The 17,966-nt window shown below is 38.3% G+C and overlaps 1 protein-coding gene across 2 annotated transcripts in view; it reads right to left on the bottom strand.

The window, feature by feature from the left end:
* The window catches only part of LOC138709367 (uncharacterized), a 409,404-nt gene that overhangs the window by 106,186 nt on the left and 285,252 nt on the right, over nucleotides 1-17,966 (bottom strand). The window lies entirely within an intron of this gene.

Here is a 17,966-nt window from a genome sequence, read left to right as displayed (position 1 = left end):
CATATCGTCAAGTGAGATATATTACCTGATAATAGATTGTACATTACCAGCCAGAACCTCAATCAGAGGATAATTTAATATAATATACTAGTAGAGTCAGAAAGTACCGGAACTTTGGGTGACAACGCCATGCTCTATAGGCAACTTCTCTGCCTTGTCCGTGTGGTATGTGATCTACTCTCCAGGCGCATAGACTCAGTGCAAACAGCGAATAGGGATTATAAAGAATGGACACTTCGCGTCGGTACCTTTGATGTAGCCGGACTGATTTCAATGACCTTCAAGCCAGCTAGAGCGTCAGATTCTGCTTTCTCCCTAGAGTTGGCGCTGACATCACACCAGCTAGCAGTCGACACAGCGGAAATATAACACATATAATTAATACATCGAGGTATATTATGTACTCAAATAAAATAAATTGGATCCATAAAATAATAAATCCTTCATTAACTGTAATGTCTAGACTCTAGAGTTCCTTTATAATGAGAGTTCAGACGTTGACCCCAACAACAATTAAAATATGTAATGATTTGATAGCGCTGAAAATGGAAAAACAAAACTCTTACGAGAAGTAAAACCATATACCTATATTATATTATATACAAATATTAAACGAATTCGATACTTAATTTTATAATGTATTATATTATATTATAATATAATTTATGATATCTGAAATATAAAATATTATTACAACTAGTTTGTTACTGAGAAATAAGGAAAAGCTGTTAACTTGAATTTATTTGAAGCAAAGCGTTACTGGATTATGCAATAAGGTAGGCGATGTTTGGATCCTGTGTCTCAACTCTATTCTCAATTATTATCTTAGCGTATGCTCGATTACACTATCTCTAGCGCTTGAAAGTGGAACTAACCGCTGGCGCACAGAGAAACAAAACACAGGAAAATTCGCTCAGTGTCCATTCTTTATAATCCCTATTCGATGGTGCAAACATGTGTAGATACGAGTACCTTCGTTGCAGATAACTTGTAACTATTTACACAACACCGCCTTCAAAGTATGCCCCTTGGGCAGTGACACACTTCTGCCAGCGTTCATACATTCCTGCAGCCCATCTTTGGTCCTTCCCGCAGAGGGCTTGTCGCATGAATACTACTCATCTTTTCGGCTGACGCAAACCGCCGTCCCTTGATTAGGGATTTTACCTTTGCAAATAAGTAGATCTGGAGGATATGGTGGTTGTGGAAGGACAAGTATTTGTGTTGTGCGAGGAATTCGCTCACCAAGAACGACCGATGTGCTGGGGCATTGTCATAATGGAGAACCCAATTCTGTCCTTGTCACAAGTTGGGTCTTCTTCGTCGAATTGCATCACGAGGACGCCCAAGAATTGCAACATACGTCTCCTTACTGACACTTCGACCCTCAGGAATAAACTTGAAATGTACGAGATCCTGCATATCGAAGAACACTTCAAGCATTACTTTCCCCTTTGATCGGTCGGCTCGGAATCTCTTTTGCCGTGGTGAGCCGGGAGATTTCCACGTTAAAGACTGCCGCTTTGGCTGCAGGTCGTAAAGGAAACACCATGTCTTGTCACCTGTGATCACTCTGTGCAAGAAGCCACCGGCGTGGCTCAGTCGGTTAAGGCGCTTGCCTGCCGGTCTGAAGTTGCGCTTGGGTACGGGTTCGATCCTCGCTTGGGCAGATTTACTGGTTGGGTTTTTCCGAGGTTTTCCCCAACCGTAAGGTGAATGCCAGGTAATCTATGGCGAATCCTCGGCCTTATCTCGCCAAATATCATCTCGCTATCACCAATCTCATCGACGCTAAATAACCTAGTTGATACAGCGTCGTTAAATAACCAACTAAAAAAACTCTGTGCAAGAGAGTTGGATCCTGGTCCACCCTGTCAATCAGGTCTCCACTAACCAGTTGCAGCTCTTCCCGCTGCCCATCTGTTAGGCTTCTTGGAACAACGTGGCCACACACGCGTTGCATTTTCAAGTCATTGTGGAGAATGGACCATGCGAAATGCCTAACAAAGTAGCCACATCATCTATTGACTGTCTGCGGTCTCGTCTCATTTTTTGTGCAACTCGAGCTATCATATTTTCCGTTCTTGCCGATCTGGGTTTTCCTGAAGTGGATCATCATCCGTTGAAAGACGGCCACTTGTGAAGCGCTTGTGCCACTCATACACTCGGGTCCGAGACATTGCTTCTTCTCCATACGCTTGGCGCATGAGTGCCAAAGTCTCAGTAAATGTTTTACCGAGTTTAACACAAAATTTAATGTTACCTCTCTGCTCTTTCAAGCTCATTTTGCTCTTACAACTATATTACACATCTTCACTAAACGAAGCTGAGATCTGCACTGTATTTCAATTGGTTTCCGGCTACGTTAGTCTTCCCCATTCTCAAGCGCAGCCGCACTGAGTCTATACGCCTGGAGAGTAGGTCACATACCACACGGTCAAGGCAGAGAAGTTGCGTGTAGAGAATGGCGTTGCTACCCGAAGTTCCAGTACTTTCTGACTACTATTATATGTAGCCTATATATACATACACAGAGTGGAAGTGAAATAGCTTTGCAGATTTTCAGAGCGAATAGCTCATCTTATATGTAACAAAAAAATGTAAATTCATATTGATGGAAAGTTCATAGCTTCTTCAGAATTTTTTTTTTCCAAACGTTTAACACCCTCTTATTCGGTAACTATTGCGAATAGGATCGTGATTTCTGTCCATACCGATGAGAAATCTAATAAAGAATCATTTATTCCTGTGACGTATTTCAATAGCGTGGACGGTTTTCGTTTAAAAATTTAATTTAAAAACCACTAATTTCAAGCCACTACACGATGCGAGCAGACTGCAGCGTCGTAGCCAAAGTAGCCCACCTAGCGAGAAATACCAAGTTACGATGGCCTCCTGGTTTATGGTCAGACAAGCTAACCACTACACTAATTAGATGGTCTATCTATACAGCAACATCCCTTTAATACATGATTACGAGAAGGGTGTTTTAGCGGCGATGTTGCCGAACTGACGAAACTTCAAACTTAATTTTCTAATTAACAGTACATTTAATCAAAAAAAGTAATACAGTCAACTCTGGATATAGTGAACATTCGGCTATAGTGAACCTAAATCGTTGGTCCCGACCCGTACACATTAAAAAGTACATTAATATTTCTGTTTATAGTGAAACTTAAAAATTGAAGTTACAAGAGTTGTATCCTGACAAATTCTTATTTGAAGTCAGACCTTGTATAAAACTGAAAGAATGTGTTGAGAACAACATTCCAAGTTTCTTACGCCTTTAGTCAAAGAACAAAAGTAGAATTAGTGATTCCTAGACAATGAGCTGTACTGTAAATCCAGGCAACGCGTGATGATCTTGCCTCACTCTACCTTCGAAGAGTTGCCATTCTGTTCTCAGGCTCACCACTGTACTGTTATTTCTCCACCGTAAAAGAGTTGCCTTTTGTTCTCACAAACATTTCCATTATGACAGATAGCATCCAAACAACGGAGAATGAAATTGCCTTCTTTTATTAAAAGGCGACGGACATTATGTCCAGAGCATAAATGAAGGTAAGATGTCGATGGCTTTCAAACTCCATCAACCCCCTCCCAATTTCCATTAAGTGACCCGGGAAATTGCAAGGCTGAGTACGCAGCCACACCATAACAGCGTTTGTAGTTTCTACCTGATCAGTAGACACTTCGGATTTAATGTACCTCGAATGTGGTGAACAAAATATGCAAGTTCGCAGAGGTTCACTATATCCGGAGTTAACTGTATAGGTTTCCTATTCATTTAATTGTACCCTATCGTCCCTTTCAATCCGGATAGTTATTTCACTTTCACCCTGTATGTATATATATCTTGGGCACAGCCAGAAATCGCAACCATGGCCTCCTGGTTCATGGTCAGACAAGCTAACCACTACACCAATTAGATGTATTTATTCACACTGCAAATGGATATAGTATTAAATAGTGTGTATAATATACTACCGTCTATTAATAAAGTCCTTAAGCCTATTTTTAAATACATTTTTGGTTATTGGTAAAGCCTTTAGTAAGTTTGCAGGTAAAGCATTCCAGACCCTGATAGCACGATTGAGAAAAGAAAACTTCCCAGTGTCCTTCCTGTATCTCCTTTCTCTCAATTTATATGAGTGGTCGTTCCTTGAAGAGTAATTTCGCGGTTGCAACCTATTTTTTTATTTCTCTCCAGGCAGGCTCACCTTTTCATGTTTTGAATATTGCTCATAATCGAATTCGCGTTCTCCGGTCCGTGAGTGTGTCCCATTTTAATGGTGAATTATTACAACACTTGAGAACCCGTTTTTGAATGGTCTATCTATACAGTAACATTCCCTTAATATATATATATTTTTTTCTGTATTTCAGAGTTCTGTGAGAGGCAAAGAAACAAACGTGTCTTTAGAATGAGGTATTAACACATGTTTGAGATGCAGTTCAATATACGTATACAGAGAGGCCATGAATCGCGAGTATTTCCCACACTTTCGGCACTACAAAGAGGTGTGATGAGCGCCACATTCCGTCCGTATTTGTCATTGCAATTTAGATCACGTATCTTCAGTAATGTACTTCTTTAAAATAAAGTTTTTCGTGTACTCCTCAGGAATACAAAGTCCCCATGATTGGTCGGCATCACGTACCGGCTGCCTTCGTCGGAATTTAACGAGATTATAGACTTTTCCAACAATATTTCAGATAAAGTATCACGCATTCATACCACTAAATCACATGGGAGATAGGTAGGTAGAGTCTCCATACCCTGTTAAATTCGACATTGTCATTGGAGACATCATGCTGCGGTTTTTTTGTCTTCCTACTTTGAGACCAAATATTTCTCCAATGACATTACATAAAGTTTACCTACATTAATAGCATTAAGCTGTATTGGGAGACAGGCAGGTACAGACTCCATGACTTCATGAATTTGGAATTAGAAGAAGTGTGCATATTATCACATTGGTATCGCCTTTGTTCTCTCACACATCGAGAACAAAGATAAATTCTCTGCATTCACTCACATCACTAAAACTTATGAAGGGGAGAAAGGTGGAGCCCCGTAGGGTAAAGGTACCTAATTCCGTGATACCCCTAATCCCGTGATAAAATTTCAATTGACTGCCATGGAGTTGTGGTCTTTGACTTTTAAGTTTTTGAAATACCTAAAGATGCCAGGAGGTATCTTCTTTTCAATTCTATTGACTACCCTTTTGAATAGAAGCAGTCGACTGCAGAAGCTTTTGTTCAGTGAAAGGTGGTTGACCAGTAAGTTTTTCTTTCTCTTGTGACCGCTCCTGAAGAAACATTTTATATTTGAGGTAAGAATTAATATAGCATTATAAAAATGATATATTACTGTAGATTAAAGTCAGCTGAATAAATGTGTATGATTGTTTAAGCATTATGAGAAATAACAATGCTACAGGAACTTTCCCATTTTCGGATTTATTTTCATATTTCTCCTTCCTGGCTCATTCACCAGTGATGCCAACGCTAAATTGTAAAAATTAATGTCTATGAAAGAAAATAGTTCGTGGATATAATAACAGAAATAAGTTATAGAAAACATCAATTATAATATTCTAATAAAATAATAGGGCATATATTTAACTTAATTACTGCTGTTGTTAGGAATATAAATGATAAATTACTGTGTTACAATTCCATTTATTCAAATGTAATTTTGTATAGAATTTAACTTTGAGTTTATTTTGTTTGTAATATATTAATATGTGATATGTATTCCTACAGTTACACAAGTATTTTATGTGAAATTTGTCACTTAGCCCCTTTTTCTATGTTGTAATTTCTTGCTTAATCCATATTAAAACAATATACCATGACTTTAATGTGTTTTTCCAAACACACGTTTGTTTTCTGAGCAGTTAATATGGATTATTTTAGTATTACGGAATTTGGATCCCTGTCACGGAATTAGGAGCCACTGTATAACAATGAAGAATCATATATTATATACCAAACTTGTGAAACTGTTGACACTGAATGTTGTAAAAACTGTAGCTATAGGTCCAAATAACGTCATTTAGGTCTTATATGAAAATTTTTATTACAATTTTGGCATAAATATAGACTTTATTAAATATGTCACGGAATTAGGCAACCTTACTCTACCTTCTGAAACTCCGCACTAGGAAGATATGTAATTAGTAACACATTCCAATAACCTCTGCTGTGTGACCTTAAGCTCGATTCACATTATACGTCACATCAACGTCACGTCACGGACCAGGAGCGTTGCATCAAAACATTGTACAACGCATTTTATATGGTAGTGTTCACATATACAGGCAACGTCACGGACCGTCAACGACACGGACCGTCTGGGATTCTCGAGGAGAATGTTTTGATGTGACGTGGACGGTTTGTTCTGTTAGACTCTAGCAGCAACGTTAAACATTAACATGTCGTAGCTCCTACGAGAGACAATTAATTGCACTGTAATTTTTAGGATTCATATATAAATGTCTAAGGAAAGTATGGAAAAAATTTGGAATCAAAATCTCTTTTGGACAGTGAGAAAAAAAAAATTACTAACAGCGAAGTCACCCGTTCAAAATAGACATTGATACTCAAAATTGATAAGCGACAATTTTTTTTTTTTTCACGTTACATGGGGGTCAAAGCGAGAGAAATGTTTAGAAAGAATGGAAATTACTTTTAAAAGTGGCTGCTATTCAAAACCTGTACCGGTTTGCGACTTACGGCGAGTTTAATGCGGGGGTTTGCGTGGCGGACTTTCTTATGCAGAGTGACAACTTTTATCTGTTAGAACTGCGGATTCTCATAGAAATCATCGGTCTGATTCCAAATTTGTGTTCAAAATATTTCCATTGCTTAAGGTTTTCGAGTTAATTGTGAGTTTTGAAATATAATTAAAATATTCCTAGTACAACATATAGCCTAAATAACATCTATGTTGATTAACCACTAGCATGGCATAATTTGAAATTGAGAAAAAAGAAAAGAAAGAAATTATTATTGTATAACCCGTCTGACGAAACATTGCAATTTTCAGATGAGGGCGCTCGTGTGTCGCGAATGCGATCCACTCAGTCTCGATGCGTGGCGAGTCAGCTGGAGAAATGTTGGTACAGTCTGACAATAAAAACATCAACAGCTATTATGAACATAATGAAATACAATTACCAATACCATAGTTGAATTTACTTTTTCTGTCCCGTACGGTATATACACGTACTTTATTCCAGAAGTAGCTGTATGCCCATGGCAGAGGTCTCAATTTCATCTGCACTATCACTTGAATTGCCTTCGTCTGCTGTGTATGTGCTCCTAACTGGCCTATCATAATCCATCTCATCTTCTTTACACTCTTCATCACTAATCACAATGCCTATATTTATTACTACCCTTTCTACTTCCTCTTCCATTAACGCGTCACGACGCCAATATTCGTCTTCGATATGTTTAACAGGTTGGCAGCATTTTGTCCAGACTTATTTGCTGATTTCGCTTATTGATTGTGCGGTCATTTGTTTCAAAACTGACAGCCTCCAGAATGTATCTTTTCCATCATTAAACTGTATCTTTTTCTTAACAGCATTCAGAAGCTTGCGTAGAGTCGGAATTTCTTTACTCTTCTCATAAAACTCCAAAAAAGTTCTGCGGATAACACAGTTTTTCAAAATCATCAAGTACAATTTTCTTTGGATGTGGGCGGCTTTCACCAGGAGTTGAAAATTGTCCTCCAATGCGCTTTGCTTCTTCACCTCCTTAGCTATAGTATGTTTTGTTTTTTCACTCTTCCCCACCGCCGTTGCTGTTCTTTTCACAACGTTCGTTAATGGAATGATAAGACCTTTCTTTTTCTCTTCTTTACAAAATTTTAGCACATTGTATATAATATTTATGCTTTGCGAGTGTAAGACTTCGCGTGACGACTGTCTCGGCGGAGTTTCCATTTGCTCTTGTGTACACACACACTTCCGATACCGACTAGCAGACTGAACGAACTGAACTGAGGCATTTCTTTACTGCAGCACTGTGCATAGTACGTCAGAACAGGGTGACGTAATGCAGTATCGATCGCATGTTTATCTTCAAGCTTACTCTACCTGCCGTCTGCAATGATTTTTCAGACGGGTTATATTATTATTATTATTATATTATTACTATTATTATTATTAGTGTAGGTGGAAGAGAAGGCAAAAGGACCTAATTTATTTCAATTTATTTGTTCCATTCTTTCTAAACATTTCTCTCGCTTTAACCCCCCATCTAACATGAAAAAAAACTTTTGCCGCTTATCAACTTTTGATATGTCAATATCCATTTTGAACGGGTGACGTTTCTCACTGTCCAAAAAAGATTTTGATTCCAAATTTTTCTTATGCTTTCCTTAGACATTTTTATAATGAACCCTACAAATTACAGTGCAATTCATTGTTTCACATAAGAGTTACGACATTTTTGGAGGGCATAAACTACTTATCTATTCTTGATGACGCCGGCAAACTGACGGTCACTTGTCGTTAAATGTAAATGAGTTTGCATTGGACGTGACGGTGACTGTGATGGTCCGTGACATTGATGTTCCGTATAATGTGAATCGAGCCTTATAGATCTCATTACAGTTCCCAGTACGTGGAGCTAGTAGATACAGTTTCTATGTTTTCTTGAAGTCGAAGCTGATTTGTTAGCATCAGAGTGTCGCTATCTTTGTGCTTTAATTTAACTACTGTATACCATAGGATATTCCTGTAACATTTACATCCAACAGCACGCACGCCATCAAACTGTAGAGCCTCTGTGTTTGCTTCAAGAGAACGAAAATGCGATATTTGTTCATGAAAATTATAAGCGGACCCAGAGTCATTCTGAAAAAGATTCTTCTCTGCAAAAGACATAGGCCTATTCCTATTGGAATAAAATGTGAAATATAGCAAAGTGCATTATTTTAAAAGCGTCCATTACTAACCGCGTGTCGATGCACTCAGTAGTGCAACTGCAGCTGCGGTCTCCGTGATGTGATTATCCCGTTGCACGTAATCAAGTCAGTAATCGCGGTTTGTGGCAACAGGCCTCCATTACGCCTAGCTGTAAAATTGAATAATGGTGCAGGTTTGCCTACACCACGGCGCAAATTTGCTGCAGTGGCTTGCTAGACTGTGGACAGAGTATGACGCGATGGCATTTCTCGCTTGCAAGAATACACAAAAATAAAACAATTTTACGAACGTAAGACTGTTGATTATCGCTTCAACCACAGTAACACTTTTCCTTCATAAATTCCAATAAATACCTGTAATATACAGGTAGTAGTTACATGCAGTCTACATCACAATTCTAAAACTCCTCGAGGTGAATGGCTAGTAATATTACAGTAGAGCGTCTATAATCCGAACTAATTGATGTTCAGCCCTGTTCGGAGTATCGATTCGTTCGGATTTTCGAACATAGAGCAAAAACGACACAAATAATTTTAACTACATACTAGTGATGGGCGAAGTTGTTTTTTTCCCGGAAAAGTTCCGACTGTTCAGGTTCCGGAAAAATACTACGTTCCAAACAACAGTTCCGAAATAATAGTTACGAGATGAGATGTGTCCGAATCGTTCACTGATGCGAGCTATCTCTTTGACTCTCGCTCCATTTGAGGAGTCGTTCAAAAGAGCGGTACAGTACCCTCCCTCTTCCCCAAGCAGCTCGCACAAACGTCGCTCGGACTCCTCTTAAAATATGTATCGGCATGACATCATAGCACACATGCTTCTCAGTAGATAATAGTTGACATTCCAATGCACATTCGAATCGGTTTGGAAACTTGCTGTGTATGCGGACAGAAGCTTCAAGCTTCATGTTTATTAAATAAACAGCTGTTGAATACAAGGTCAGAAAGCAACACTAATTGATACATAAATTCATGAAGATACGGTAACCAACTCAAAAATTTAACGTGTCATTTAAAACGTGTAGTATGTACATTTTGTTCTCCGTGTTACGTAGTTAAGGGTGTTTGAGAATAAGGTTCTTAGGAAAATATTCGGGGCTAAGAGGGATGAAATTACAGGAGAATGGAGAAAGTTACACAACGCAGAGCTGCACGCATTGTATACTTCACCTGACATAATTAGGAACATAAAATCCAGACGTTTGAGATGGGCAGGACATGTAGCACGTATGGGCGAATCCAGAAATGCATATAGAGTGTTAGTTGGGAGGCCGGAGGGAAAAAGACCTTTGGGGAGGCCGCCGAGACGTAGATGGGAAGATAATATTAAAATGGATTTGAGGGAGGTAGGATATGATGGTAGAGACTGGATTAATCTTGCTCAGGATAGGGACCAATGGCGGGCTTATGTGAGGGCGGCAATGAACCTACGGGTTCCTTAAAAGCCAGTAAGTAAGTAAGTAAGTGTTACGTAATAAAAAAAACTAAAATCATTAATTTTTATTTAACGTATCTTAATGCTGAGTTATAATAATAATTACATTATAGTTTCATATCTAATACAAATATTTAACTACTGCATATATTTATATATTAGCAGTATTGAAACCTGAAACCCCCACACTGGCTTAGTAAAATGTCAGAAACGCATCTGTACCAAAGTCTATAAGAGCCGTATTCATAGACATTTTTAGCGCGGGCTTCCGGTGGATGCTCAGCGTTTTTCGTATTCATAAACCAGTGTTAGCGATAGGATATGATTTGAATTCTGTACTAGTAACCACTGGATAGCCGGGGCTAGCTTAGTACGCTCGTAGCGCGTGCTGCGAAATGTCTATGAATAGCACCCCTAATTAAACTTCGCATCGCACCTCACTCTGTGGCATTACTTATGATCACACTACAAGGATTTCAACTTCCATGCTTCCTCATGTATCCACGTGAGAGTTCCAAGTTACAGTTACAGCTCGGAGTCGGAACAGTGTTATTTCGGAACAGAAGGTTCCGACCTACTGTTCATTTTTGCAACAGTTCCGAGACCGGAACAGTTCCAAAATAACTGTTGTGTTATTTTTTACTCATCTCTACTACATTATTAACTGTATTAACTTTAAAGATTTCAATAGGCGTACATACTATGCTGCAAACAACACTAGACAGATTTTAAAAAGTCTTTGATCTTTTTTTTTTATTATTTTTACAGAGTTTTTTTTTTTTTTTTTTTTTTTTTTCGTACACAGGCAAGCTGTGTTACCGCACACTCAGGTATTTTATTCCGCCAATCCCACCGGGCACGCGGTCTGTTAATCATCGCGGACATGATGGCGAAGACGCACTGTACTTTGAGGGTACGCTAGTAAAAAAAAGTTTGAATACCGCTGGTCTAGATCATCATCCTGTCACGTATGTGGTTCAAGGTCAAGTTCCGATAAAGCTTGGAATTTTTCATTAAAAATCCATAGTGACGCTTGTGTTTGTTCTCCTTGCTTTCCTTTGTTTTCCTTGTCTTTCCATTACTCTCCTTTCATTCCTTTTGTTCTTTTAGTCTTTCCCTTGTTCTCAATGTGTTCATCTTTTTCTACTAGTAATCCCTTAGCAACATCTCCTCTTATGGTCAAAATGTGCATGCATTTATGCTGGCTAAACCTTTTAAATGTGTCTAAAACTTATTTAAAAAATCCACTAAAATGTGCTAAAAATATGGCAGACAAGGTAGAAGTTGGGGTGCTTCTCGGAGTTTTTCCGTTATGAAATATATAAATCGACAACATTCCTTCAATATCTCTTTATACCATTATCACATTCATAAGCATTCTTCCAATCACTGACTGGCGACGTGCAGAGAAGACTGGTCCAAGAATATGTGACGTTACATGAATGCACTCTGGATACGCAGCGAGCTTTAGCACAGTTATTTAAATGCCGGGTCGTCATGATCCCGTATATGAATGAATGAACCAATCTGCCTATCACGGGAACCTATGCAGTTGGCTGGGGGGGTGGGAAGGAAATGAAGAAAAGAGGCAGTAAGAACAGAGAAGACACATACCAGTGATAACGAAGTGTCTTCATCCCAATTTGCACATACGAAAATACGAGTACTGTAACTATGTCAAGGATGTGGCAAGCATACACAATGAACATCATCATAACATACAGTATAAATGCATATGACGTCTGCACCCGTCTCATCAAAGGTCTCATTTTAATGACGCGCTCATGTTTCAAGCCTGCATATCAAATGACAATCTGTGCATAAAGTCCAAGCAACTTGTTCATAACGTGACCATATAGTCTACAAGTACACAATTAGTATTACAAATGTGTGCAGCCTTACAATTTGAGAATATCTGAAGCGTGATATGATAATTTTATATCTCTCATTTACATGCTCTGAAGGTTCAAAATTCTTGGGTAGAAATTTCTCAGATTTGAACAACTGGTACGACTTCAGCAGCTCAAATTGCAGTTACCGGTACTACTATAATATTTATTGTTACCTACCTCCCAATCCATATAACTAGACATAGGATTTATATGCACTAAAAATATCTAAAATATGCATGCAATTATGTTGTCAAAATCTCTAAAATATGCTCTCTTCATTTCGAAAATATGCACAAAATATGCACTAAAACTTTAATTTTAGGCTTATGCATTTTGGTACTTACAATGTATATTCTTCCTTAGACATCTTTCTAGTCGTTGTAATTTAGCACATAGAGATTATTTTCTCCAAATGCTCAGGGGTAAGTTTATGACGTTTATCACTTAGCACAAGTTTGAATGCTGAGAAGAACCTTTCCATGTCTACAGATGTTGAGCAAAATTTGAAAGCATTTACTAGCTCTGAAAGTACAACGTTTTCACCTTGAAGATTTTTATCCACAGAACACAAAACTTTAATGTCAGAATTTCTCCCTAAAACAGTGCACAATTTACCACTTAATTTTTCTGCATACTTCAAAAGAACACTAAAGTTAATTCTAAACCTCCTTGAGGATTCATAAAGATTCATGTAAAGACTAACCAAATTTTTCGAGTATTTTTTGTGGCTTCAGCTATAACTTTGAAATGTGCCAAGCCCCTTTGCAAATATTCGCTATTAAAATATTCTGTGAACGTTGAATTGCCAAAGCTTCAATTGCATTTAGCGCACCAACGAATTCTTTGACTGCATTGAAATTATCTTAATAGAGAGAGCAGCTTCAATCCACGTACCTCAGCGTGTAAATATTGGCTCTGGGGGTAATGGGAGATCTGTAAATTTTTCTTTGTAAGCATTAACTCTGGATGGGGCTCGCAAATACTCTTGCTTTCAACTGTAAATAGGAATGTTATTCCCCAGTAACTTCACGTGATTTTGTCAGTAATACTCGGAAAGGTTCTTTACGGATGCCTTCATAGTAAGGACTTTATTATCTTGTCACTAATGTTTTTAAATATTAATTTTCAAATTAGAACTAAAAAATACATGTATTATATGCTCGATGCATGGAAAAATGATTAAATATGCAGCAACATCGGAAATATGTGATTATATGCACTATGAAACTTCACATACCAAAACAGAAGAACATGAAACATATTGCAAAAGTTAATTCCATATCACCAGTAAAAATAAACTAAATATGCATTTGCATATAAATCAGATGTCTACATATAACACAAACGATTAAGATTTAACAACATACACATTTTGTTTACTATGTGTTTATCATCGAGGAATATTTGTTAGCAACCGGCTATATAGCAGATGAGGTTCTCTTTTCGGCTTCATCCATTCCGTATTATGAGTCCAACACTGTCTAATGGGACGGTGAATCCCGATATGAGGCAAATTAACAACAAGGTTCGGGTTGACAGTCATTTCATCAATCCTGAGGTATCTTGTATAAAAGTAAGAATTTTTAGAAGAATACAAAACAAATTTATTATTTCAATGAACCAGTAATCAGATTGCAACTCTTGCCGATGCAGATCCAGGCTCATCGGAATTTTGAGAATAGTACATACCAGAGAAATATCCGCGCCACAAGAGGATGTGAAGAATAGATGGAAGTCAATAGCTAGTCTATGACAAGCAATCTAGCTAGTGGAGAAAAAAAATCTATCTTGCCATGAAACTGACAAATCAATTTTCTCAGGAACTTGCTGCAGTGATCTTAAAAGGACAGTCGGAAAGACAAAACAAAGACAAGGTACTATTCTCAACATACACAAAGTGATTTACAAAATCATTTGAGAAGTTTATACCTGAAATCGTATTAGTTAAAGAAAGTTCACACAAATATGGCTACAATTCCGAATAGGTACGTAATTATTTTCCAGTCTCAAATAAACATTAATGCGAGTAGGGAGTCTGAACAATCGTAGCACGTCTAACATGGATATACTCTGCGATCGTTGATTGGCCAATACATCTCTAAAGGCAGCGCGCGATTCACGCACGTGCGACCAGGCGCAATGAAGAGGAAAGTAATTTTTGAAGTTGCTACCAACGCCATGCTACGTAACCTAAAGAGAACAAACTGTAGCTCATTAATAATACTAAAAAACTTATTAGTTTGTCATGCTTTGTGAAATGTAATACTAGCATATTTTTATGCTAAGATATACAAAAAATGTTGTGAAACTTGAAGGAAAAACTTGCGACTTTATATGTACTAACCTCATACTTAGCCACCGGCTCAATCGGCGCAGGTGCTTGCCTGCCAATTCGGAGTTGCGCTCGGGCGTGGATTTGATTCTCACTTCGATTGATTACTTGATTGGGCTTTTTCTAAGGCTTTCCCCAACCGTAAGGCGAATGTCATGTGATCTATGGCGAATCTTAGGACTCATCTCGCCAAATACCATCTCGACGCTAAATAACCAAGTAGTTGATACAGCGTCGTTAAATAACCCACTAAAAAACCTCATGCTTAACATTTAATTTAAAGAATTACTGCCACTGCGTAGTTCAGGCGGTAGCGGTTGCACCCGGGCGTGGGTTTGATTCCCGCCTGGACTGATTACCTGGTTAGGTTTTTCCGAGGTTCTCCGCAACCGCAAGGCGAATATCAGATGATCTATGGCGAATCTTCGGATTCATCTCGCCAAATACCACTTCACTATCACTAATTCCATTGACGCTAAATAACGCAATAGTTGATACATCAATAAATAACAAAAAAAAAAATACTATCATGCAAGAGTTTCCTTAGACATGTTGCCTTGTTTCGCAATTAACATAATCACAATCTTTATTTCTAAGATTCAAACTATTACAACGGTTTTTTTTAGAATTCAACCTATGTTCATATGAAATTCTTTTACTCGAAATTGCTTCAACAGGAAACTCCAAATGGGTCAGTGCAACCTCGTGAATCATCATATCTACCGCATACGTGAACAGGCAGAAAGCTTATTAGTGGAACATAAAGCGAAGCACACTGAAAGCAAATCTAGTTTCAAAATAAGCCACAAGTTCTGGCAGATATGTAATGGGATCCGTTGAAGCACGCGATGTGCATTGATCGACTGCTGATACTTGTGTCTGGGTTAACGTCCCCTGCTGACATTTCCTAAGTTCATAACTAATGCTAGTCGGCAGCGATTCTGAACTACAACTCTCCATACATCAGTTCTTACGATTTCTTCCTCTTTATCTCGTCAGAAATCCAAATGTTTCACCACTCCTGAATAACAGTTTCGCAAAGATTGTTTATTACGGAAGACAAAATGGGTAAACAAAATTCGAATGTTCTGAATAATAATAATAATAATAATAATAATAATAATAATAATAATAATAATAATAATAATAATAATAATAATAAAAATAATACAGTAATATTCCGAATGGCAAGCATGTGCAAATAGGCCTAAATTTAGTTTGCTATTCCACTAAACATGAATAAATAATTACAACTGGACAAAATTCTAGCACTGTTCATTAAACCGGAGGATTGAAAGTGGAAATTTTAAAGCTATCAGAAAGCGTGTCATTGAAAAAATGATTAAAATGAACGAAACGTATCTGATGAGACGTTTTTGTTTACATTCTCCTCTCGCAAGTCTTGCGGACTGGATCATTGGAGTTATACTCACCCCAATGCGGAGCAATGACCTCAAGGAGCACTGCTTTTCTTTGCAGCTTGCAACTATAGTCCCGTCGCTCTAATTTTCGGCAGCCAATCGCGTTGCAGTCGGTTACATTTAAACGTGTGCGTCTTGTGATTCGCTTATGAAGACGTTATTCATTTCTTAAGACTCGATAAATACTTAATATAATCGCCCGCCATTTTGCCTCTTTCGTTGGCGTTCGCAGAAAGTACACGAAGACGTTATTTGCCGCTCAATTATTTGCTGAATTACAGTGCGTTTGATTTATTATCACAGGAGCTACGACATGATAATGTTTAACGGTGTGGCAAATAGATTCATCGTATGGTAGCTCGGGAACGAAAGAACAAAAATGGCGAACGATACTACCTACCTAGAGTTTATAGAGCCTTCACTTCCTAAGACGTAAGCAAAGAGGCGGAGTCACGCCGGAAATAACAGCGTCGCGATTATAGTTACATTTCATAGTCTTAAAACTATTTAACGTATCAAAAAACTTATTTGACAAAACTTGTTCTCGTTGACTTGATCTATTACCTCTATATTTTTTTGTAATGGGTTCCCTTCCACCCTATATAAATTCAGATTCAATAAGACGACAGCACTGCGATATTGCAACAATGGTTAACTTATAGTGGCAAGAAAAATAAAAAAAAAGTCGGAGAAAACTCTGCTCCATGTCCATGTAACGGATACTGAACCGCGATCCTCCTAAAAACAAGTCGACAGAGCAACGGCGGAATACTTTGCACTCCCCTCTACTCCAACACGTGGGCGGCGAGATGAGCGAGACGGCACGACTGGGTGGATTTTCAACAAGAGATCTGTTGAAGCTGCACGTAATATGACAGCGTCCCAAGTTGACAGGTCTGCACGCGATGATCGTCTTCAATGATATGGAGGATGAAGGATCGGATTATTCGATGCATCATCGCTATAGAATGTTCCAACTTAAGAAAAAAGCACTGGTCTTACGGGTCTATTGTCGGACCATCGGATCTGTGCCCCCGTAAGATATGCGAACTGAACCCTAATTCCTTCTCAGCCTCGGTAATTCATTTCTCTCCCTGTATTCCTATCTCTCTCCCTTTCTCTCCCCCACTACTCACAATTTTGGCCTTCTTGCGGGACAGTTTATTTGCACTTGCAGTCCAGTGTTGTCAACTCTACATGAATACTGTAGCACGGAGTGGTGCAAGAAATATTATTAAACAAGTACGTAATAGCATTTTGCGATGAAGAGAAACAAACAGGTCAATATCGGTTTCCTGTAAATCAGGCAACGAAAAGAGCAACTGCTATCACAGGTAAGGCTTATTTTATTTCATTTGATTACGTATTAAAATTACTTACTTAACTAATACTAATAATACAACATTTTATGCAATTTATATAGTCAGGTCAGCGCTCCTAATAAAGAAAATCAAGAGAGAGGGAGTCTGTGCAGGCGATGTAAAGTTAGAATCATCAGGGAAGAACAGACCAAGGAAACTTTTCATTCTTGTAGATGATATGAACCGATGTATTTTAAAAAGAAAGATACAAGAATTTTATACCGTGCAGAAAGAAGTTCCAACACTGAAGAAATTACTGAAGGTTGCGAGAGAAGCAATAATTTCCAAGGTTGGAGAGAAACGCTACGGACAGTGATTCGAGATATGGGATTTAGGTTTTAAAAATGTAGAAATACAACATGTATTTTAATTGAAAGAAATGATATTGTAGCATGGAGGACCAGTTATTTATGACACCGTTTGACGGAAGTTTGGCAATATCCCTATTCGGCAAGGTTCGTGGCCTGCTGTTTGACGTGGTGGGAGGAAAGCGGGTGGAATGGGGTGAGTACAGGCGTTAACTTTTCCAAGAACGTGAACAACGCTGAAGGGGCACAGATCCGATGGTCCGACAATAC

This window comes from Periplaneta americana, chromosome 11, assembly GCF_040183065.1.
Source record: "Periplaneta americana isolate PAMFEO1 chromosome 11, P.americana_PAMFEO1_priV1, whole genome shotgun sequence".
NCBI classification, from domain to species: Eukaryota; Metazoa; Arthropoda; class Insecta; order Blattodea; family Blattidae; genus Periplaneta; species Periplaneta americana.
Note: the sequence above shows the minus strand (reverse complement) of the source record. Positions and strands in the feature narration are given on the sequence as shown.